The 26,223-nt window shown below is 38.2% G+C and overlaps 1 protein-coding gene across 2 annotated transcripts in view; it reads right to left on the reverse strand.

Moving 5' to 3' along the window:
- The window catches only part of RASAL2 (RAS protein activator like 2), a 272,437-nt gene that overhangs the window by 145,389 nt on the left and 100,825 nt on the right, over nt 1-26,223 (reverse strand). The window lies entirely within an intron of this gene.

Consider the following 26,223-nt stretch of genomic DNA (forward strand, 5'->3'; position numbering starts at 1 on the left):
CATCAAACTCAAGATATTAGAAAACAAACAGCCAGGAGCACAGGAGAGCTGTAAATCACAAGTAAGGACATTATTAGATGATTGTTTTCATTACTATTACTTTCTATAGACTTTCAGTCTTTTTATGACAGGATAGGTATTCCTGGTATTGATTGACTGCAAGAATATTAAAGTGATTTCTTAGATGTTTTAGACCATAATATCCAAATATGCATAACTAAAGCCCGAGTACTACAGGAAGTAAACAAGTCAGTAATGCGGGTAGTTAGGTATATGGCTATTTCCTTGTGACCCCTTAGCCCCAATGCTCCTTCTGCTTAATTTCCTCTTCTCTCTACACGCCTACCTATGTGTTGCTCTATATGTCTTGAGGAGCTTATACTATCCTCCAAAATAATTCAAAGTCAGGAACTAATAATGTTACTGGGGCTTGGCTGGACATGTTACTCATCCTTAGAAGTTCACTATCTTCCCCTTCTTTTCCTGCTTCTCTCTGCTCCCCACTATGCAGGGCAGGACGCACTGCATCTACAGCTCCTCCTTCCACCCCGACTCTCCCCCACCCTCGCTCTCACCTTGCATGCTAAGCATCTTAAACTATTTTATTTTAACTTGCTTCTGTTCTCATTCAAGGACCTTTTTTTCATCGCTTTTAGAGGGAGGGGAAGAGAGAGAGAGATGCATTGATGTGAGAGAGGAGAAACAATCGGTTGCCTTGGCTGCCTCCCCTACGTGCCCGGAGCAGGGATCGGGAATCAAGTCTGCAACCTAGGCAGGTGCCCTGGCCGACGAGGATAGAAGCCCCAACCCTTCCATTACGGGATGAAGCTCCAACCAACTGAGTCACACTGCCAGGGCAGCAACCTAAATTATCTTCAAGTTTTCTTTAAACTTCAAAATTTCCGAAAATTGTCACAAAAAGCTTCAAAGGAACTGACTCTCAATCTGTTCTGACATTATAGGAGATTCTTGCCTGTTCTTAAAAGCCATGTCAAAGTTGATTTTCTTAACGTGATTTGGACAAACAACTGGGTTAGATTTCACCACAATGTAGGCCTATTTTTAGAACAAATACCAAGGCTACCTCAACAGAGAGGGTACACCTACTTTATGTGGAAATGTGGTGGTTTTGCGGCCTAGACAAGTTTTCATTCAAATGACTAACCTTCTTATGTAAGTTTGCCATGGGTGACCTAAGCTGCCCACTATAATTTAATTGGAACAGTGATCTTATGATCTCTACTAAGCAAGAAGATAGTGACTGACCCTGTACATAAAAATTAGAATGTAGGATGCTACATTTATAGTCTAACTCATGCTTCCTCACAAAACATAAATCTGTTTCAGCGCTGGGTCTCCCTGCGCCGTGTTCACGGCCTTGCGTCCCCCCTCCCCGGCCTGAGCTTTGTTCCTCGCGCCTGCGTGGTGTGGACACACAGGGCGATGGCGCGAGGAGCGCTGGGAGCTCGGAGTCCCCAGGGCTGCCGGCAGCGTGAAGTGGGGAGCAAGACTTCTCTCTGTGGGCTTTGTCTAAATTATGAGGTTGATTAGCCAAGCGATAAATTTTATCGATTCCCTTTTTTTTTGTTTTACTGTGCGCACTTTTTGACAATTTTAAGAGATGCATACCAAGAAAGAGAACAAGAAAGAAGATAGAATAAGTGATTCTTTTGGGTTCCTTTTGAGCACTTCTGGTTTAAGGTTTACAGGCCATTTTAAATAACGAGATAAAATAGATTTAAAATAACCTTTAGATTTAATTTATTCATTCTGTCATGTCCTCATTTCCATGGCTAAATGAAGGTTTAATAGTATACTTGTAATTTGTAAAGACTAGATACTGAGACCGTATTAACAGGACAAGCGCAGATTAATGTCCTATTTTTATCTTACCAATTCTACCAATCAATCTCCCTCTCTCTTGCTCTAGTGACATACTTCTAATTTTTGACTTTCAGTTATATTTAGCATCTAAAATTCACTAGAGAAAAGGAGAACTAACTTAGAATTACAAATAAGAATCCTAATAAAAACACTGGGAAAAAAATTAGATTTACCCTGTCCCATTCTTACAAGGTTACTAAGGATATTGGATGATGTCCTTATTATAAAAAAATGAATAATTTGAGAAACATTAAAAAGAATCAGAGGATACTGAATGGATTCCTTTGGAAAGCACTGTGCAGTCTTAGGATATTTTCATGTAGACTAGTAATTCTCAAAAAAATAAAATAAAATTTCAGGATCCCTTTAGACTCTTGAAATTGTTGAAGACTTCAAGGAGCTTTTGTTTATGTGGTTTATATTTATCAGAATATATCATATCAGGAATTAAAACAAATTTGAAAGATTCACTTAATGATAATAACCTATTGCATGTTAATATAAATAACATGTTTTTAATGAGATGTAACTCCCCCCCACCCCAGCCCACTCCCCCCCCCCCCAAAAAAAGAAAAATAAGTTAGAGGAGTGACATTCTTAAATTTTGCAAATCTCCTTAAAGTTTGGCTGAAATGACAATAGCTAGGTTCTTCTTTCTGTTTCAACACTCAATCTATTGCTTTTATGCTGTTTTAGTTAAAGTATATATGAAGAAAATCTGGATTCATACAGACATGTAGTTGTAAAAGGGAAAAGTATTTTAACAGCACTTTTAGATAATTGTGGATCATCTTTTTTTTTTTTAATACTACCCCAAAACCTGACAAGCAGTTGCTTCTCAAAAATTAGTGAAACGAGGAATCTGGTACCACATCGATGAACTTTTCTTACTCTGTTAAATTAAAAATCATTGATCTACTTTGCCCTTTGAATGGATCTTTTATCCATATGCATGAGTTTGTAGCATTATGTCTTGATCATTTAGAAAATGTTGGTTCATTTAGTTTTGCAGATCTTCTAAATGTTGATACTTTTCATTACATAATATCAAAAAATCACTTTCATTAACATTCAGGAAAGTACTGATCTCATCAGAAAAGTCTTTAATTACTGCAGAGCAGGGGCAGATTCAAATTTTCAAAATTACTGATTTTCATTTTTAGTCTTGAATTTTATTATTGGCAATAAATACTGCTGTATTTCCCCCTTCAAGGACAGGTTTAAGACATTTTATTTTTCCAAAAAATGTCTACCAAATACCCAAGGCCGAATAACTACAGTTTATCAGTTGCCGCCTTTGAGTGAAAATGACACTGCGCGAGACACAAATGGCGGCCAGGCCGCCCCGCGACGCAGCTCCCTCGGCTCGAGTGTTCCCTGTGGCGGCCGTCCTCCCGCTTCGGCGTGCCGCTCTCGTGTCACCACACAGAGTGTTAAAAAGACATGGCCTCTAGGGCTGAGATTTCATAAAAGTAAGGAAATTTTCAATGAGCTCTCACGTATATTCTCGCGGGCAGAGAGGAAGGCTCTGAGTGCGGGCGCGGCGCCCACCTTGGCCCCTGCTCTGCATCGCTTTCACTCCAGTTGCTTGTGCATCACCTGCGCAAATGCTGACACAGTGCAGAAAAAAGAGGTGGCAGGGGGTGGATGAGATTTATTATGAGCATAATTTTAACCTAGCAGATCAAGGGGATCTCCAGGTTCTAGGGTTCCACAGGCCATACTTTAAAAACCACTGCTTAGACAAAGGGAAGCCCATAAAGGATTCTGAGAAAATCTGGCAAGTGATTGTAAGATGAAGTAAATGGGGAAAAGACCAGAGGTCTTATACAGTGGACAAGAGACTAATAATGTAATGGCCTGGTCAAAGGACAATGAGGACCACAGATGAGTGACAGTAGACGCAGAAAGCGGTTACGCGCGCCAGAGTCTGACAGGAGACCCACAGCATGGGTACCTCTCCAGTTGTGCGGGAAGACAAGCCCAAGAGGTGAAAGAATGAGAGAGCAATTGGTGCAGAGGTAGACCGGTAAATGCTCACGAAGCCGGTTATGCACCCTAATTGAGCTTTAGTTTTAGCAGGGAAATCCACATACACGTTCTTCAAAAAGGGAAGAAAGAAAACGTAAGAGGGAAGCTTTTGAATTTGAATTGAATTTGAAAGATTTATGTTAGCCGTTAGATCCAAATCATTTCAAAACACCATTCCGCACCCCTCGGTGTCTGCGGGGGTTTGGTTCCAGAACTCCAGCAGACACCAAAATCTTTGGATGCTGGAGTCCATTATACACAGGGGCATGGGGTTTGCATATAGCCTGTATTTGCATCTAGGCTACAGCAGGGCATGCCTTCCTTCACTTCCTTCACGTGGATGCAGCACAGTACTCGGCACATGGCAAATTTGTGTTTTGTTTTATGGAATTTTCTGGGATTTTTTCCCCACATATTTTTGATGGGCAGTTGGTTGAATCTGTTAATATAAGCAGGGTCAACTAACTGTACCAGCTTACTCTGTCTACCTGTGAATCTAAAAGTCAAACTCTGGGCCTCTTCAAATGCCAATATAAATTTAGTACCTGCTTGGCAAGGAAACATCATCAGGACTTCTCTGCACGTGGCAATCCTTCTTTGTAACCGAAGAAGGGAGCACCAAGGCCTGTCACATTACTTGACAAAGAAGATAAACAAGGCTGATATGATAGAGCTGGAAACTGTATTAGGCATATCCATAAATATCTACAAAGTAACTTTTCTCTTTGAGGGTTAGCATCTTGTCCCTTCCAGACTTTAGAAAGCATCTCAAAAGACTTACAGTAGGAGAGTGAATAAGAGTTTCCAATCGCAATCAGAAATAGGAGTAGAATGGAAAAGAGTAAGTCTATGACCCAAATATGGAGAACATCAAAGAAAAAAATTGCTGTGGGAAATTTTACTTTCCTATCTTACAGTTCCTTAGAAATCCATCTGCACTGCTTTTGAATCACATCCTTTACAAGCCACATATTTTTTAAAATTCCAACATTATAAGTTAAGTGCAATTGTTAAAATCCTAAACCTATTTACTGCCATCCAAAGCCAGCTTTACAGAGGATCCCACAGAGAAACTCATCCCTCCAGCTAAAACACAGACCTGAATGTTTTCATTTGGTCTCAGTGGCCTTTCATGGATTCTTAGTACCAACCTAAAAATGAACAAACAAACCAATCAACCAACCCACAGTTTTGGGAAATCTATATTGGTGAGAATTTAACACATTAAAAAGGAAACACATTTCTAACAGGTAGTTGTTATAAATTGCAGGGGTCTGAACTATTGTAGAAAGATCTGCGTTTGAACGCACGCGCGTACGTGCGTGCGTGCGTGTGTGTGTGTTCACTAACCTGGTTTGAAAATGGCAAGTTCTTACCAACATTCAAATTTCAAGGATCAGACCTGTTTTAGTTTTGAATCTGGTTAGAACTCAAAGTACAAGCATTGCTTTTTAAAGTCTCAGAAATGAAGTGACCAAGAAGTGAAGATACATCTAAATAACTAAAACAGCAACAGTACTTTAGCTAAGAACATGTCTATTTCCCTAAATACACAAAGCGCTATTTTTATCTTTACCAAAATATTTAAACCAGTTTTAACAAAAGTTCAATTTTAAAAATAACATATTAATAAGCCAACTAAAAAGCTGTATTTTTAAAAGGAAGTTCTTTATTTTTCTGGTAAATAAAATCCTTGCTCTGCCATAGAGCTTCAAAAACGTGGTGTATGCTCGGCTATCTTCTATCGGCAACTTTTGCTGCAACAGAAGAAATAGAGTTGCCATGTGGAGATGATTCTCAATAACGTCAACAACTGTCACAGCTGCTCAGCAGCAGCCCAATAGATATTAGAGATACATGGCCAAATTGTTTTACAAATGCCTGAATACTGTCTGCATTAGACCTAGAGTAGATGCTATTAATTACCAAGGGTGGGGCAAAAGTAGGTTTACAGTTGTGAGCACACGAAAACCAGAGTTTTTTCCTCTATTATTATATATTAATTATTGTATCATTTTCCATGCGAACAACTGTAAACCTACTTCTGCTCTAGCCTGTATACTCTTTGTCATTCTCTTTCATTCTTAAAGTATAGAGAGGAAACACAAAACCAACCAGGATGTTCCTAGGTAAGAACGCTTAGGTAACGCTTAGGTAAGAATGCTTAGGTAAGCATTTAAATTTCCTTCTCAACCACAGAGGCTTCATTTCCAAGTGACTTGGTCACTGGTGTGTCCCTCAGTCCCCTGTGCTCCCCACTGCCCTTTCCAAGAGTGAGAGGGCAGGCAGGAGATACCACGTAACACTTCTTCCTGGTGAGTGACTTCCTTTAGTCTAAAGTTTGCCAAAGAGTCCCTCTACCACCTCCCCCTCAGTCTCAGTGATAACAATGTAGTAAGTTCCTTGAAAACACGACTGACTTAGAGTAGACAATGGGATGTCTGATAAAGGTTCCACCAAAAGAACCAACAGTAGTTTGATGCTATCACCTAAGTAATAAGATTACCCAAACGTAATCCTTTAAGAAGGCGGCCAGGATGGGAAACCTTTCCTCTCCTGGTTCCACTCGCTTCTCCCTTCCACATCCCGAGTACGCAGTTCGCACTGCACCTGACTGTGTGTGCCGTGGAACAGCAGGCGGAGCAGGTCAGTTTCCCCTGCTTCCTAGACATGTACGAAGGCGCGAGCCCCACAGCTCCCACACTGGGCCAAGCGCTGCTGACCAACTGCACCGATTAGGTAGCTGAATGGAATGTTACGCATGATGTCAGTGTCACTATGACAGCCAGCCAACAATCACACCCCGCTCTTCAATCCTAACAGACCCTTCACATCTATAGTCCATATTCCAACCCCATCAGAAACACAGAAAATACTCAGAATAATTCATTTGTATATGAATCTTTAAAGGAAAGGTTTTTCTTAAACAGTCAAGAACAGTGCAAGTTTAAGAACAGCATAAGAAAAATAGTAGCCTGGCCCTTAACACATAACCATGGCGTTGCATAAATGATCAAAACTAAAGATCCTTTTCATGTCTCATGTTCCCGTTCCTGGTTGAAAAATGAGCTACACTAAGAATTCATCTCAAACACCATTTAATACTCATTCCTTTTGGTATATTTAGTACCTTCTTTTATATTAATATACCCCCCATGCTTTCCTCTTTTTGGATTGAATCTCATCCTTTTCCTTTAGAAACAGATACTGTGGGGAAGGAATAAGAGCTTTTAAAGGAATGTGATTCTTAGTAGAGTAGGAGGAAAAAAAGCACAAATAGTCTACCACTTTTGACAGGTCAGTTCCTGAGGTTTTAGCAATTGGTCACACAGCTAGCACGTGCCATTATCTCTCCGTCTAAGAGAGCTGAGGGCAGACTGCACAACGATTATCAAGAGTTCAGCAGCATTCAGAATTGTTAATAGCTCTCCCTCTCTCCACAGTATCAACTGGAATAGAACACAGAGCTAAATATGCACCTTTCCTGTACTGCGACCTGTTTGAATCACAAATCGCTGAGCTCAACACTGAAAGCAATCAAGGAGATAATATAAACTTCTCTGAAGAATGCTACGGCCCCTCGCTTGTAAGTCACCAACCCAATTTAATCAGCTACATCATGAAACAACTTAGCTGACTTAGCATCAGAGAAAAACACCTTTCTTTTTATAAAAAACTACTGACCTCAAATGAGTAGGAGAGAACAAACATCTACAATAAGAGATTATAAAGCAGTAAAAACAAGCATTTAGCTTTTTCTCAATACAACACAAATAGAACAGAGATCCTCTTATCCAAATCTAATTCATTTCTGAAAATATGTTGGATGGTAAATTTTCACATAAAAGGAGACCATTTTCTGATTTTAAGTGGAAAAAGAATAATGTAGTTCAAACACATCTAAAATTCTCAATTAATTTTCCTGAGTGTTAAGTATTTTTAAACCCATATATACAACCCACAAAAAATTTCTAAATTAGAAATAAACACACAAAACCATTTATATTGATGAACTTGTTAGCAGGTACATTTGTGCACAGTATACAGTCTCAGACACAAGTTCCATTTTCCCTTATAATGCAAACAGGCATGGTAAGGTAAATAAATAATAATCTGTTAGTAATTCATAATGATTGCAAATAGCACAATAAAATAAAATTAACAAGTCTTTCTAAACTAGCAACACTTTCGCAACTTTATTTTTTCTCACAAAGAGGTAAAAATCATATACATAGTACAGGGGGACCCATGCACAGGCAAGTTTTTATATCTTTTGTCATTTTGTCTCATCTCTCATTTGCCTTCATTGTTTTCCATCTTTTCTCCTAACGTAAGAACTTCTCTAATCCTCCAAGGCTCACCTACTTGTCCCAGGGTTTCCCATTATTTTAAAAGGTGTCCAGATTGCATGGAACCTTTCAACAACATGATCAGGAAACACAATCCTGTCGGGAAAACAAATGATACAGGATGATAGTTTACTCCATGTTATCTTGCCCAGATTCATGTGTGACTTAATGTTTTTGGTCAGAATGATATTTTAATTTGGATGGTCAATTTTAGATTAAAGATTTCCAAATTACTGTGGCAAATAGCTGAATGTTGAAAATTCAGATATCAAGGAATACATTCATGTTACAGAGAGTAGAGAGAGAAGAATGAATATAGGAAAACATGATGATGAGTATCAAGTAGGAGAAGAAATAAAGGTCAAGAGGAAAAGGAATGCATAGAAGAGGAAGAGGGATATCCTTTGGGAAACAAATCAGAACAGAAAGATATCTTTGAGGTCAGTAAATCACACTCCCTCAGTTTCTAGGTTAATAAAATGAGGCTTAGAGATATAAAATGACTTGCTCAAAACGACACATCTAGTTCAGTTATCTTAGAACTCAGTTATTCTGATATACAATCTAGGATTTTTTTCCAGCATATTAATGTAACTTCTTGTTTTGTTCTGAATTCTGTACGTATTTCTTTCCTGTGTATATAGCACTATACTCAAGCCTGCGGACATAACAGTCAACAAGACAGACTTAGTCACTGAACTAAAGGAACTTAAATTCAGAAGACGGGTCAAATACTGCAGAACTGGTACAGAGTTAATTAAAGCAATTCTGATCAACACTGTACAATGCAGTGCAGAGTGCTGTGAGAGCATATAAAAGAGCAATGAACTTGGTCTGGGGCACTACTGCAGCTGGGAGCAGTAGGTGGAGGGAGAGGAAGTACAGATGACCCTCTGCATCCATGTATTCAACCAAAAGCAACTGATAATATTCAGAAAAAATGTTGTTGCTGATGAATACTCTGTAGTTAGGCCTGTGATGGTTGTGTCTGCAGTGAACATATACAGATTTTTTCTTGTCATTATTCCCTAAGCAATTCAGTATAACCACTATTACATAGCATTTACATGAGGTATTACACATAATCCAAAGATGATTTAATGTATACAAGAGGATGTGTGTAGGTTACACGCAAATACTATGCCATTTTATATGAGGAGCATGAGCATCCAGGGGTTTTGGTATCTGCAAAGGGTCTTGGAACCAATCCCCAGGGGACACTGAGGGACAACTGTATTAGCATTTCAGGCAAATAAATTTGCAGGTCCAAAAGCCCTTAAGGAAGACAGTGGTTCTGCTCCTCCAACAACCTGAGGAGGAGGCCCCTGTGTCTGATGCACAGGGAGCAAGGAATGTAAGTGAGGAGAGGGGAGGCTGGTGAACCCATCTGGGCCAAGAGCAGAGAGAGGTTAAGGGTGTTGATCTTGCCTCTAGGAAGGAAAGGAGGCCCGGAAGGCTTTTAAACAGATGAATGACACCCCTGATTTTTATTTTGTTGAGAGGTGAACTGAGATTAGGAATTCTGGAAGAAGATCAGGTTTGAGGGAGAAGCTGATAAATATAGTTTGGGGTCACATTCAGTCCAAAAAAAAAATCAAGTCAACACCTAGATCTGTGGATCTAGGACCAAGGCCTCTAACCCTCACCTACAGAAGAACCCAGAATTGCTTCAAGAGTCCCACAAATGCTTTATTAACATTTTATTTTTAAAAAATATATGGTAGCCCTGGCCCGATGGCTCAGTTGGGTGGAATGTCATCCTGTACACCAAAAGGTTGTGGGTTTGATCCCTGGTCAGGGTACATCCTCTCTCTCCCTCACAATCAATAAACATATCCTCAGGTGAGGATAAAAAAAAAGAAATATAAAACAGGCACTAAGTTAAAATGGCAGATTAAACATAGATAATTTCATTCCATCTCAAAACCCCACTAAAACTATAGTAAAGAGTGTGTGTGTGTGTGTGTGTGTGTGTGTGTGTGTACAGAGAGAGAGACGGGGGGGGGGGAGAGAGAGAGAGAGAGAGAGAGAGGAGGGATGAGAGACAGAGAGACAGGCAAAACCCCAAAAGAACAAAGAAAACAGAAGTAGAGAAAAAATACATGAAATTTTAGCGGTTAGAAAGAATATGTTCAAGTGGAAGCTGATTTCTCTGGCCTCAGAAAATTAAATCCTAGGCTAAGAGTGAGGAAAGCTATGAACCAACCTGATTTATACCAAAGAATCTTCAAAAAGTTCAGGTTTATGCCAGCAGTAGGTATCTCGCGATTCAGGGGTGGTCTAATGTAATAACTGGGTAGAATTGATTTAGGAATCAGTCAGAGTCCCAAGATCCTCTCTGATTTATGCTACAGGTAACTATCCCTCCCTAACCCCAGTAAAAGAGCGGAGGTTTGCTCTCTTGGAAGGGTAAAACACAGTGGGGACTAAAGGGTGACTGTCACAGTCGAGAAGAACATATTGAAAACATGTACGGAATGCCAAGAAGTGCTTCCCCAAAGTTCCCCCACCCCTCATTTGATGGTCAGAACTGGCAAACAGACATGCACCCTCAGGTAGGCAATTAGAAGAACACCCTTTGGGTATCAGATCAGTTCAAGAGGAAAGAACCAAAGATACTAAGAAAAGGGGTTCAGAGATACAGCCCATCAAACCACCTGAGAGTAAAGCCCAGCGGACAAGCCCTCGCCTCACACTCAGATCTGTCACAAAGCTTTCTCAGTTCACCTTGCTTAATCTGGAGCAAATGAGGATTACAAGAGATCAGAAGAAAGCCTTTAGTATGAGGAAACAGAGATCAAAACAATAGAAAGAGGCAATTTGAAAGAGGCACAAGTGATACTGGGAGAAAAACAATCATCCGCAAGGAGATATGGCAAGAAATGGCATCTGTGAAACAAAAACGGGGCGCTTTTTATAAAAAGCAACATTCATAAAACTATACAGATTTTGCATAGTAAAAACAATAGCAGAAATAAAAACCAAAACTCAATAGCATGATTAGAGGATAAAGTTCAGAAAATATCTGAGAAAGACAAAGAATAAAAAGACAAAGATGGAAAAGAAAAAAGAGAGGGAGGGTGATCAGGGGCCTGGGTGAAAAACGTGAAGGGGCTAAGAAGCACAGATTGGTAGTTACAGAAGAGTCACAGGGACGTAAAGCAAAGCATAGGAAACAGAGTCAACAATATTGCAATGCCTATGGGTGGTACCAGCTGGGGTACTGGCAGTATCAAGGGGAACAGTATGTAAAGTATTTGTCCAACCACTAAGCTATACACCTGAAATCAATACGAAATAAAATTGAAAGAAAGAAAAAAAGAGAAGAAAATTGAGAATCCAATCCAGGAAATTAAACATAAAAATAATAGAAGAGGAAATCCTTAGTGAAATTTCACAGCACTGAAGGATATCAACTTCCAGACTGAAACCCACTGAGATGCCCACCAAAACTCATCACCGAGGAAAAAGCAGCTCACACGAAAATCTCAGGGAATAAAATGGATCTGGAGCTAAAATGGAGCAGGAACAAGCTGAGCCACTGGCAGCGGGCGGGGTGGGGGGCACCTAACTTCTCTTTTTCATCTCGATCCTTGTAGTACAAACTCAGAACTATTAACCTCTACTTTGACTTCAGATTAAATTTTAACAAAACATTACTTACCCTAAAAATACATAGCTAGGTCCTACCAAATTAGAAAATGATTAAAGGGAAGCTCCAAACTTCGTTGATTAATATCAAGCTCATGGGAAAAACAACAACGTTTAAGCCCCTTCAATACATCCATAATTCAACTTCTCGATCATGGTGCGGAGTGTGGGTGGCACAGAAACACTAACTTTAAGTCAGTCAACAGATGCTTAACTTCCTCTATTATTAGTTAGAGTGCCACCTGTTACTAGGGAACTGCCTATTTTTAACTAATTCAAGTCTACTTAAAGACCCTGGGAATCAGAAAAGAAATGCTGGCTATTACACTTTCTTTCTTTATTTCATTTTTAAAAATAAATATCTAAGTAGCATTTGGAACATTGGGTTGAAACTTATGCTTCGTCTATGACTCTCTAAGGCTTTAATTTCCCCCATAAGTAACACAGTACTGGAGTACCTGGGAAGGTGGTACTGACTCATAGTTCACTGGTATATAGTGACCCTGTAGTATTCTTATACAGGGCCACTTAACAGAACTCAATCCTGATTTTCAGCACATACGGGCTGTTTACAAAGACCTTTAGGAAGAGGGTATCAAAGCACAGAACTTTGGCAGAGTGAGGCTAAGGGTCATGGCAGGACTCATGTCCCTAACTTAAGTTATTTGATGGAGTTAACACACTAGAAAGAACTGCGAACAATTTCTCAATTTCTGGCACATAGAAAAAAAAGTGCTCAATAAACTTTGGCTCTTGTTAGTATGGTTACTGAGAGGCATCGTGGTTTGGATGGTTGAATTGCTTGAAAGGAACTTCTGCTCTATCGCCTACCAGCGGCACAACTCTAGTCAAGATACTTAATCTCTTCGTGCCTCAGTTTCCTCGTCTTTATAACGGGAACAATTCAGTTTCTACCTCACAGGGATGAGGTGAGGGTTAAAAGAGAAATTGTAAGCATTTAGAACAGTACCTGGCATATTATAAGCCTTCAATAAATGTAAGTTCCCATTATTCTTTTTACTTCACACATTTGAAATAGCAAATTCATTTCTTAGTCCAATTCAAAACTACTGATGCTAAAAATACTATAATAAAATGTCAGAGGAAGAAAACTGATTTAAACTGTGCCATGAATCTACTCATCATTATCGATGCAGACTTTTACAAAGGAAGCACCAATGAGCCCATAGCCTTCTGGCCGTAGAAACCATGAAAAGCAGAAGAAAATATAAGGGCAGAAACATTCTTTCGTTTAGATGTTTTTGGTAAACTTAGTGTATACCATTCAGGCTGGCTTACATATTACTTCAGGAAGAGAGGCAGAGGAAGGAAAAAAGAAAATAATCTTTTTAATGGCACTCTTTTAATCTAACCAGTTCCTATAAATACTCCCAGCTCTATAGGCCCCCTACCACTGCATAGCTGATGGCTAAACTTGAGAAGAGCCGTTCATCCTCATCTATTTTTCTACATATTTCAGTTAGTACAAAAATACATATATACTTCTCAAATGCAATCGCAAGAATGTAAAACAATGAGAAATTTGGTGGGCGATTTTTTTTTTTTTTTTTTTTTTTTGCTTTTTAAAAAAAGTTGAATCCAGGCCCTGGCCGGGTCACTTAATTGTTTGAGTGTCATCCCAATACCTCAAGGTTGCAGGTTTGATCCCTGGTCAGGGCACATACAAGCAGCAACCAATGAGTGCACAAATGAGTGGAACAACAAATAGATGTTTCTCGCTCTCTCTGAAATCAATAATTTTTTTTTTAAAGTTGAATCCAATCTCAAAGGATTAAGGAACGAATAGTAAGGTTGTCACTGCTTTGCAGAATTAAAGCCTGAAAGAAAACGAGCTCTAACACTCTGCACCCCAATTCCTATGGCCATTCAGGTGCTTTTCCAAAACTATGTGAACGCCTCTGTAGGTCCACAAACAAGAGACCCATTGTGTGGATCTGTAAATTGTATGACATCACTGAAACACAAGCACCAATTGGTATCACAAACAGTTTATGTTTCCAAGGATACCAGGGACTTGAAATACCCTGCAGTTACACAAACCCAGGAGCGCGACCTTCCTAACAATACCAGAAGCCCGCCCACTTTCTCTCTATTTAAGTTCCTATTTCCAACAGAGAAAGGACACTGATTTTGCTCCAATAGTTCCTCCAAATAATATACTCAGCAACATTCCTCAATCATCCAATTATTCATTTTTATATTCTCAGCATAATGGCAGCAAAAAGGAGACTGAGAATATACACAGCCCTGTTAATAGAAAGGCTCAGAAGGCCAGCCTGGAGTCCTTAAATGAAAGTTCACAGTATAGATCTTTAAAATGCAATGCACATAAACACTTCTTATTAATCCTTACAGTAATGTTCCTCTGGGCTAGAAGTATCCATTTAGTAACATAAAAAATAATGTTCCTCTGTGTTATGCAGTACTCATTTAGTAACATAAAAAAATAACTTCCTGTATGACTTTCCTAGTTCCTTACTTAATGTTAGCCTTGAACTCACACATGAATTTAGTATGTGAACTTGTTTTATTCTAGCTAGAATAACACTGCAACATAGAAATACAGTGCTAAATGTGAGGGGATTATGATCAACTATACTATTGCTAAAAAGTTAAACAAGTTTATAATCCTTTATAAATTGCTCCTTAAAAAGGGGGTATTTAGGACTAAATTGTTATAAAAGGTCTATACCTAGGCTCTTCTCCAGTATCTGTCTATCCAGAGTTAGATCTAAATGCTTACACTGTCTTTACATCAACTTCATTTGTGGAATGTTTTCAATTAATTACATGTGCGATTTAGAGTTTTGATAGTTCCAAAGTTCTCATTTTTCTATTAGGAGATAAGTATTTTAAGCACGTATTCCTCAAAATGCAGGCTGGAAACTGACAAGAAAGCTAGGAAGCCCTCGCAGAGGCTGCGATTAGAGCTGCCAGGAGCTGCTGGGCGGGGACAGCAGCAGCAGGGAGCCCTGAGCTGGAGGGGAGCCGCACCTTGTGGCCCCTCCCCTTGTACCACCTCATGTTAGACAGGTGCGATGCCGAGGTTACAGGGCAGAGAGAGTTTCTACTTAGTAATTTTTGCATTTTAAAAAATATTATTTGTTACACACTCCTTTGGGTAAAGGTGGTGTTAGGCGCCTATTTTAAGTCAAGCTATTAATATATTTTAGGGAGCTTTTTAAAATATATTTTAGGGAGCTTATACATTGCTTAGTACTTTGAAGATATATCTTTCATTGTTCTAATCTTTGCAAAAGTCAGAATCTTATGCAAATGGCTTATTTAACCATTCTTAAAACTTTTTTTAACAGAATAATATGAAGAACTAAATGGTATATGTAAAGGGTGATTACAAGACCCTCAAAATATAGGAGTCAGATATAAGATTTAAATTTTTTTTTAATTTTAGTAAGTTATTGTGGGCTTTATACAATATAAGTCCCCTAAAGCCTCCAAAAGTAACGAACACTTTGTTATGAGTCTCCTCATGAGAATTAATAAGGAAGTGTGGAGAATGGCATCTACTAAATTTAGTGAAGCACTAGTGTAATTCTGAAGCAAAAGAAAGTTTAAAATACAACTCTCAATGGCAATAATCAGAACAAAGAACCAGATTATAGGTTCCGTGCTTTCCAATTCACTGTCAAGTTGGATTTTCTGAGGGTGTGTATCTTTATCAAATCAGCATTCATATGCAGGTTACATGACTGCAAAAGTCTTACAAAGTATGGTATGACTATTAGGAAAATAATACTGTGGATACGTTACTTATTTGGAACAGAAAGACTATGAGTTACAGAAATAAAATAATGCAAAGTAATTTTACTTGTAAACTGGTATGTTTTTTCTCCTTTGAAAGACACTAAAAAAGATTTTGTGTGAATCACATGGCTAGCTGATTTTAAAAGCAGAGAGAAAAAGTCATAGTGTAAACATAATGAAAAATTTAAATAAATATATTCATATAGTCAGATATTTAAATTCTAATCAACTTTAGCAAGAATAAGATGACTAAAAAGGACTCTAAAATCATGAAATAAAAAATCCTTATTAAACCCATTTTCTTAAGAACAATTGTCTTTTATATGTCTTTCTTTGGTTTACTATCATGTCATCTTTCATATTCAGGTTTAAATTCCTACTTGTCAAATGATGTTTTTTCATATTACTGACACAATTTGATTTGCACAATTTGGTACAATACTGAGTAGAAGACTTAATGAATACTCTATAAAATGTTAACAAATGTTAAGACTGTACAAGAAGATAAAACTAGAAACACACACACAAAAGACACCAAACTTTCTTAGATTTCTGAGTGTGCTAAAACAGCAATTATTAAATTTATTTTAAAAGTAATAAAATTGGCATCTATTAAGAAAGCAAAACAAGCCTCACATTTAGGTCTAAAATAGAATTTTTTTTTTCCGTAACTCAAACTGCTAAGGCTGTATGTTGCTGTACTTCATACTAAAGTCTAAAAAGCAGTGTAACAGTTTAACAATAAGTGTGACATTAAAACATGGTAACTCACCTGGAAAGAGACAATTCCTTTATAATAGCTTTATTGAAATATAATTCACAGAAAATATAACCCACCCATTTAAATGCACAATTCATCGGTTTGTAGTATCTTTACATCTGTGCAACTACCACCTGCACTGATTATTAGAACATTTTCATCACTTCAAAAAGGAGTTCCATCATGCCTCTCAATTTCACTTCATCCCCCTCCTCAGCCGCAAGAAACCACTGATCTACTTTCTGTCTCCATATAGCTTCCTATTCTAGATATTTCATATGAATGGAATCACAGAATTCGTGGGCTTTTGTTTTGCATAACATTTTTAACGACTTACCCATGTTGCAGCAGATGTTAGTACACCATTGTATAGATATACCACACTGCATTCCGTTCACCAGTTAATACACATCTGAGTTGTTTCCACCCTTTGGTTCTCATGAGCAATGCCGCTATAAACATTCACGTACAAGTTTTTATGTGGACATATGCTTTCATTTATGCTGAGTAATTACCTAGGAGTACAACTGTTGAGTCATGTGGTTATTCCATGTTTAGTTGCCTGAGGAACAGCCAGGTCCTTTTCCAAAGCAGCTACACCATTTTACATTCCTACCAGCAATGTGCAATGGTTCCAGTTTCTCTACATCCTCACCAATATTTGTTGCTGTCTACTCTTTGATTCTAGCCACCCTAATATGTATGAAGTGGTATCTCAGTGTGGGGTTTTGTCAACTTCAATGAGATATGATGATATATAAAATTGTAATATATTTAAATTGTACAACATGATTTGATATATGTATACATGGTGAAAGAATTCCCTCCACTGAATTAATTAACATATCCATCACTCCACAGTTACCTTTTTATTTTGGAATGAGGGCACTTAAGTTCTACTTAGAAAATTTCAATCATACAATATAGTATTACGTAGCAGAGCCATCATGTTATACACTGTAAGATCCAAAGACCTTATTCATATTACAACTGAAAGTTTCTACACTTTCACCAACCCCAGCCCCTGGCAATAATAATTCTACTCTCAGTTTCTATGAGTTCAACTTTGTGCTTTATTAGATTCCACATATGAATGATACTACACAGTGTTTGTTTTTCTGTGTCTGGCTTACTTCACATAGCATAATGCCCTCTGGGTTCATCCGTACAGTTGTAAATGGCAGGATTGCCTTCTTTTCCAAAGTTGAAAAATATTCCATTTTATATAAACATTTTTTTTATCCATTCATCTATAAATAGACACTTAGGTTTTTTTCCAAACCTTTGCTATGGTGAATAATTCTTCAATGAACATAGGAGTACAGACATATCTTCAGGATAATGGTTTTATTTCCTTTGGACATGCACCCCAGAAGGGGGGTTGTTGGATCACCTGGTACTTCTAGTTTTAATTTCTTGGGGAAACTCCAGGCTGTTTTTCATAGTGGCTGTACCAGTTTATACTCCCATCAAGAGCATAAAAGGGTTCCATTTTACCCATATCCTCAGCAGTGTTTATTATCGCTGTTCTTTATTAGATTCCACATATGAGTGCTTGTCTTTTTGTTACTAGCTGTAACAGGTGTGAGGTGACATCTCATGGTTTTAATTAGAATTTTTCTGATTATTAGTGATATTGGGCACCTTTTCACTAATCTCTTGATCATTGGTATGTCTTCTTTGGAAAAATGTTTATGCAAAGTCTTTGCCTAGTTTTTAACTATTTGGGTGTTTTTCGTTTTCTGGTTTGTTTTTTGTTTGTTTGTTTGTTTTCTTCTTTTGCTATTGAGTTGCATGAGTTCCTTGGATATTTTGGGTTAACCCCTTATCAGATCCTTGATGTGCAAGTATTTTCTCCCATTCTGTGGGGATTGTCTTTTTCACTCTCTCAGTGGTATCCTTTAATGATATGAAATTTTGATGAAGTTCAAATGATCTGTTTTTTCTTTTGCTGCTCAGGCTTTTGGTGCCATATCTAGAAATCTTTTGCTAAAGCCAAGGTCATGAGGATGTACTTCTACATTAATTCTTCCAAGAGTATTATAGTTACAGTTTCTGTGTGAAGGTCTTTGATCCATTTTGAGTTTATTATATATCTGGTATGGGGGTAAGGGTCCAACTTCAATTTGTACATGTGCCTAGCAAGTTGTCCCAGCACCATTTTTTAATATACCCCCCACCATCCCACACAATTGAATAAACTTGGCACCCTTGTTGAAAATCAGATGACCATGGTTTTATTTCTGGACTCTCAATTCTATCACATTGAGATAGATACACACACACACACACACACACACACACACACACACACACACACATCTATCTCCAAGCAAGTACTACGCTCTTCTGTATTGATGCTTTGTAATAAGTTGTAAGATCGGGCAATGTGAGTCCTCCTACTAAGTTCTTTTTTATTTTCAAGATTGTTTTGCATATTCAGGTTCCTTACAATGTCGTATGAATTTGAGAATTAGCTTATCATTTCAACAACAACAAAAAATCAGCTAGCACCCTGGCTGGTATGGCTCAGTGGACTGAGTGCCAGCCTGTGAACCAAAGGGTCACCAGTTAAATCCCAACCAGGGCTCATGCCTGGGTTGTGGCCAGGTCCCCAGGATGGGGCACGTGAGACGCAATCACACATTGATGTTTCTCTCCTTTCTTTCTCCCTCCCTTCCCCTCTCTCTAAAAATAAATAAATAAAATCTTTAAAAATGAAAAAAAAAATCAGCTAGCATTCTGATAGGGGTTGCATTAAATCTTATCTGATTAAATTAAATCTGATAGGGGTTGCGTTAACTGTAGCTCAGTTAAGTCTTCCAATTCATAAACAAGAGATTTTTCATATTCAGATTTTCCATAATTTCTTCCAATTGTGTTTTGAAGTTTTCAAAGTTCTGCACTTCTTTTGTTTAATTCATTCTTAAGTATTGTATTCTTTTTGATGCTATTGTGAATGGAACTGCTTTCTGAATTTCATTTTGGAATACACGTTGCAAGTGTATAGAAATGCCATTGATTTTCCTTTTTTGTGCATTTATCTTGTAGCCTACAATCTTGTCAAATTCATATATTGAACAAATTTTTAGTTGATTTCTCAGGATATTACTATACTTGACCATGTCATTTTCAAATAGAGATAGCTTTACTTCCTTTTCCTCAATCTGGATGCCTTTTATTTCTTTGTTACCTAACTGCTTTGGCTGGAACTTCCAGTAAAATGTCAAGATAAGAAGAGGTCAAACTGAGGAAGGAGTCATGTCCTTATGAAAAACGGGAGAACTGGAGACACAGAAGAGATACACAAGGCAGGCCACATGATGCTGGAGACACAGGCTACAGGGATGGAGCTAGAAGCCAAGGAATGCCAGCGACTGCCAGCAAATAAACAGCTGAAGCCAGGAGAGAGGCACGGAACAGATTCTCCCTCCGCGCTTTTGGGAGGGACTCACCCCACTGACACCAGGGCTTCAGACCTCCGGCCTCCTGCGCTGTGGGAAAGCAAATTTCTGTTGCTCGCAGCCACCCATTCGCGGTGATTTGTCACAGCAGCCGTAGAAGACTGCTGCAGAGGCCATTACAGTAATCCAGGCAAGAAAAATGGTAGATTTGGACCAGTATGGTGACAGAAAAAAGAAAAGTCATATTCGAGAAATATATAAGTGGTAAAAAAAAAAATTAAAACCACACAGCACCTGATGATGAACTACATTAGGTGGCAGAAAGGGAAAATGAGTGTTAAAGAAGAACTCACAGTTTCTGAATTACCAACCTAGATGGTAGATCGTGATTCATAATGTTTCTTGGCATTTGATCCTTTTCTAAAAATATTATCATAAACTTTTTGCCTTTAGTTCCTATCTAAAAATTCCTTCTTGAGCTTTCTGGGTCAAAGTCTGTGTTCTAATCTTCATAACTAATAGTTTCTTTCTTTCCTCCTTCTCAAAGCAGCATTTCATAGATCTGCAACCGAAACAAATGAAAAACCAGAGAGGGACTGGCTGCCGGTCCCAAAACATCATACCGAAAGTCCCCTTCAGAAATGAAACCTCACTTCCTAATCTTCATGTAACTATAAAAATTAAAGTACAGAGTTTACATTTTATTTAAATATCGACGTCCACCCTGCCATATCATTGGGATAACACACGGCTGACATCTTCCTTCAAGGAGAAGGCAATCACGAGACGCCAGACGAGTGCACGACTCAGCCCTCCATGAGCCACACCTGGGTTTTTATTACACCAATTTTACATTTAAATTGCAACAATTCATTGGTTTAGAATATAATTTTCCACTTTATTTTATTTTCAAATCTTGAATTTCTTTCAACTCCTCAGGATTACTTTTGAAATGAAAATTATTCAGGCTAAATTATACTCTCAAAGTGAATTATAGGGAAATTATTTGAACAAAAAGCCTCTCAAGATCATTTTTTAAATTACACAAGTTTTCAAGTACTTTATTCTCTTGAAAAACATAACTTTTTTTCCTTTATTAAAAAAATTATAAATTAGCCCTGGCTGGTGTGGCTCGGTGAATTGAACACTGGCCTGCAAACCAAAGGGTTGTTGGTTTGATTCCTAGTCAGGGCACCTGCCTGTATTGTGGGCCAGGTCCCCAGTAGGGGGCAGGCAAGAGGCAACCACACATTGATGTTTCTCTCCCTCTCTCCCTCCATTCCCTTTCTCTAAAAATAAATAAATAAATAAATAATCTTTAAAAATTATAAATTAGCACTGATTGTTGTCCTCAATGAGAAATCAATTGGCAAATTTGAAACATTCATGTATATGTCTTTTCTGAACTGACCATTTAAATCTTTAAACCTCATAAAACCTTTTAGCTATATCTAGCTAATTCAAAATAGTCAAAATGTTGTATAAGATTTCATTTCACATACTGCCTCTACTTGCCACTAACTCTGAAAAGATTAGCTATACCATAATGATAATAAAATAAGTAAATAGTTATATTTTTATTTTCTCTACTAGACTGGAAGTATCTGAGGAAAAATATTGTCTCTTCTTTTTCCATGATAGCTACTTGATCACTGACTATTCAACTGACTTCATTAAAATATAATTCTACTGTGGCAGGGAAAAGGCTAAATGTTCTTTTAAGGTACATTTTAGCCCATACTTTATTCTCACTATAATTAATCAACCATTCCTTGTCCCCACTTTCATCCTTTTTCATTTCTTTAAAAAGAATTTAATTAAAAGCTACACTTTAATTAAAACTAAGTAGAAAAATGAGAAATTATTGTTCAGTCACTCTCAATAATTTATGTATACTGATTTTTACATGTATTACTAATATGATGTGACTTCAACGATGAAGAAAACACAAAAGGAAATGTTCTAACAGAAGTATCAACACCCCCATATTATACATTAATATACTTTTGAGTTACTAGTTAAGCAAATTAGAAACCATACATATTTAATGAGCAACTTAATGTCAATCTGAGATGAACATAGTAATAAGCTTATATAGCACCTTTTTCCCCACAGATCTCAAAGCATTTTCCAAAATTTTCTTCACCATCTTACATAAAGTGAGCAGATGGCAAGATTCTTCTATCTTTAAGATGGCAAGATTTAGATACAAAAAGGTTAAGCAGTTTCCCAAAGAGTCCAAGTGATTCAGGATCAAAACAGAAATAGAACCTCACTCCAGGTTCTTAATCTCACACTGAAGCTACTAGTCCTCAATTAACTCTTGCCTTTTCTGATGTTAGGGTTTTAAAAAATAACAGTAGTACCAGCCGCAGCATGCATAATCTCATTTAAGCCTCACAGCATGCCTGTGAGACTGATCCTGTCATTACTCTCATATCACTACACATAAAGAAACTGAGACACAGAGAGTTTGAGTATACTGATCACAACCACATTGTTAGTAACTAGTAAAGTGAGGATTTGAACCAAAGTAATCACATTCTATAATCTACAATCCTAATCATAATGCCATGCTGCACTGACGGCACCCCAAGGAGTCGTAGGTTGGGGCCTCATTAAACTACATTCTGTACTAACTAGCAGTTTGATCTATACAGAATGACCACATAACCCTGATTACAACTTGTTGTCCCAAAGTAATTAACAGTCCCCCTTCCAACCTTTGCAAAGTTTCTCTATTTAGATGATAAATTATAAGAAGATCTTTATATTAGGCATTTCTTTTATCTTCTCTTGACTTTATTTTACTCATCAATAAAATAAAAGTATTTGATTAGAGGACTTTCCATGTATTTAGATAAAGTATAAGGACATAGATATGTGGGAAGTTTTTTGTGTATGTAAGTATTCATTGTAGTCCTCACAGATATAAATTTTTATACAGAAATAAGTTTACCGAACACAAAAATGTTCACCAGTTGAATGACCCTTTATGTAAATCAACTCTCACTTGAACACTATACATCCTTGAACCTTTGTTGATCACTGTTTAATCCTGTATGAGTGCAAAGTAGTTTTACAAACTGTTAATCTTACAAAAGAAATAGGGTTTTACAAAGCTGATGAGAGCTATGTTGAAAAAAGCTCAGATGATATGTAAAAATTCTGGTAAGTAAGGCTACAGAAAGAAGAGTTATATCATTTAACAACTGCAGAAACTTGATGTAGATGACAACAGGCTAGGCAGTCTGAACAAAAATATGAATAACAAAGGATTAAGAAAGAGCCTTGTGCCGGACAATGGTATAGACTCATTTATTCATACTGCTCCCTGCTAAATGAAACTACATAATTTGGAACTTCGAAAGGCTGCCATGGGACTCGGAAAAAGGAAAAAAGCCTGACTTGCTAGGACCCGTGGAACTGGAGGAACGACATAATGGCAGGACATCTCACAGCCCTGTTCTTCCGAAGGTGACCCAAAGCCTTGCCCCAAACAGCAGAAAGGGGCCAGGCAGGCACATCCTTTCAACATGGGGCAAGCCCAAGAGCACCAGCGTGGGGGCATTGGAGGGAAGCTGCAGACAGTCAGCGCAAGGACACCGGAGTCCCTCTCCTCCAGCCCTGAGACTAGCCTCCCCGCTGAGACAGGCCCGGTGACTGGGAAGGGGCTGGAGGCACTGGAAAGAGAGGCCGCCACAACCACAGCCCAGCCTGGGACTTGTCCTCCATCTCCCAAAGGCAGGGGGATCCTGTCGCAACAGCCCAGCCCAGAGAGCCTCAGTCCCCACGGGCAGAGACTCCCTTCTCCTTCCTTGAGGACAGATACCAAAAACGGAGTCCTGTTCCCGGGAAGCTCATTCTGCTCACTCCGCCACACCAGTGGAGACGAGTGGGAGGCCCACATCAACCACGCAGACCAAAATAGGCCTGCAAAAAATCTGAAAATTGAATTGTCATAGGAACCGTCCCCCTCAACATTAGGCCTGTAGCTACATGCTAAACCTAAAAAGGTTGACAGCCTGCTAAAACAAAAGACTTAAAAAAGGACCTACAGCTTCTTAAGATCCAAAATGTTCAAGACTCGATTAAAAAAAAATCATTCATCATACCAAGAAACAGAATGTCACAACTTGAATGCCAAAAGACAATCAACTGAGATGACTCAGGTGTTGAAATAACCTGAGAAGGGATTTAAAGCAGCCATCACAACATGCTGCTTTAAATCCCTTCTCAGGGATTTAAATAACAGGAAATTTAAATAATCCAACATTGATTGGAAATTATCTTGGAACAAATTTTTAAAACTCAAATATCTTAGCAAAGAAATAAAAGTTATAGAAAAAGCTGAATGAAAACTATAGAACTGAAAATACAATAACAAATACAATAGTAAAATGGAGATGAGAGAAGACAGAATCTGTGAATTTGAGGACAGATTGACAGAATTTACAGAATATGAACAACGGTGAGCAAATAGACTTGAACAAATAAATTTTTAAAAAAGATCTGTAGACAATATCAAAAGATCCACCACTCATATCAGTGGGGTCCCAGGAGAGGAGACAGAGTAGGAACAAATCAGTATTTGAAAAAACAATGGCTGAAGACCTCCTGAAAGGGTAACAAAAGACAAAAGCCTCCAGATTCAGGAAGTCGAATAAACCCGAAGAAATCTGAGACAAGACACTGCATAATTAAACTTCTGAAAACTGAAGACAAAAAAAAAAAGTCTTGAACACAGTCAGAAAAGATGACATGTTACCTCTAGGGGAATATCAATCCAAATGACAGTAGATTTCTCATCTAAAACCATAAAGGAAGCAGGACAAAATTTTTCAAGTGCTGAAAGAAAACTGCCAACTGCCAATTCTATACCTGGTGAAATTACCCTTGTGAAATGAAGTGGAAATGAAGGCATTCTCAGATGAAGAAAAACTAAAAGATTCTATCACTAGCAGACTTACCCCTTAAAGAGTGGCAAAAGGGAGTTCTTCAAACAGAAAAAAAATAAAAGAAGGAATCTTAGAGCATCGGAAAGGAAGAAAAATATTGGAAAGAGCAGCAAAATGAGGGCATATTCTCTCCTCCTCATGAGTTTATAAATATTTGACTAAAGCAAAAATTAATACCATCTGATACTTACAAAATGTTGATACCAGTACATTGTCATGTCACATATGAATATTGGAACACCTTTGGAGCAACCGCTAAAAAAACTATAAAATATACATTGAACAACACTATGCACAAATTAAGGAACAAACCTGTGGATGAAATAAGGCGACTGTCTATCCTTATCCTCTGAATAATGCCCCCCAAGGGAGGGGCCGGTCGGACTGAGGAGAGAGCTAAGTGTAAACGCTCTAGCGAGAGGACACCAGAAATCCCTAGGGACAGTGCTTTCCAGATGAAGTGGTCCAGTTAAAGCGTCTGCATGTGCCTCTCTGCATGTCTGATGTGTTTGGGGAGGAGGGGAAATTCATGTGGGCTATTATCATCTGCACTGAACCCTGAGCAAACGAAGAGTTAAGTAAAGCTGCCCAAGCTACCGCATGGATATGTGGGTGGGTTGCTTGCCGCCCTTTGCTCACTTTTCCTGGCGCAATCTTTGGTCGTCCATCTCTGATGGAGGAAGGGAGCGGGTTCAGTGAAGGTTACTGAATCTTACCCACGACCAAGGCTCATCTATGGCCACGCCACCCTGAACGTGCCCAGTCTTGTCGGGTCGAGGCTCAACTTGCCCTACTCATACTAGTGTAGAGACAGACAGAGGTACCCGTCTGGAGAGAAGGATCCAGCCCTGACTCTCAGGCTCACCTATGCCATGCCCAGATGCACAGCTGTCCTCAAAGAGGAGAGAGCTTCCTCATGGCAATGTCCCCACATATGAAGTGCTTCTCCCCATACACAAAGTGAATTTATTACTTTTTTCGCAATGCAATTACTATCAAACAATATATTTGAAAGGGTTCGAAAACTATAAAGAACCCAAAAAGTATACAAATACTTCTGCTGGCTATTTTATAACATAGCTCAGAGATCTTTTGATATTTGTGCATCGACAGCACTTCACTCTTTAATGCTCACCACTATGCATCCTATCCCATGCACAGGCATGATTTATATCAAAAATGCTCACTGAGGATATGCAGGTTCTAAATACGTAGCATTCCAGAAGGAGCATGGTTATCAAAATGTAAATATTCAGGTGTTATTCATAAATGCACCTTCCTTTTTCATTTTATTTATAAGTTGTAAATTATTTATTCTTTCCTGTGCCTTATGTCCTACACTTTTATTTTAAAACTGTGTTGTTAAACTAATTGCAATAGGATATAATAGAAAAGCTAAT

Source organism: Pteronotus mesoamericanus, unplaced genomic scaffold, assembly GCF_021234165.1.
Source record: "Pteronotus mesoamericanus isolate MK-2021 breed Mesoamerican mustached bat unplaced genomic scaffold, CSHL_Meso_final scaffold_1186, whole genome shotgun sequence".
Lineage (NCBI taxonomy): Eukaryota > Metazoa > Chordata > Mammalia > Chiroptera > Mormoopidae > Pteronotus > Pteronotus mesoamericanus.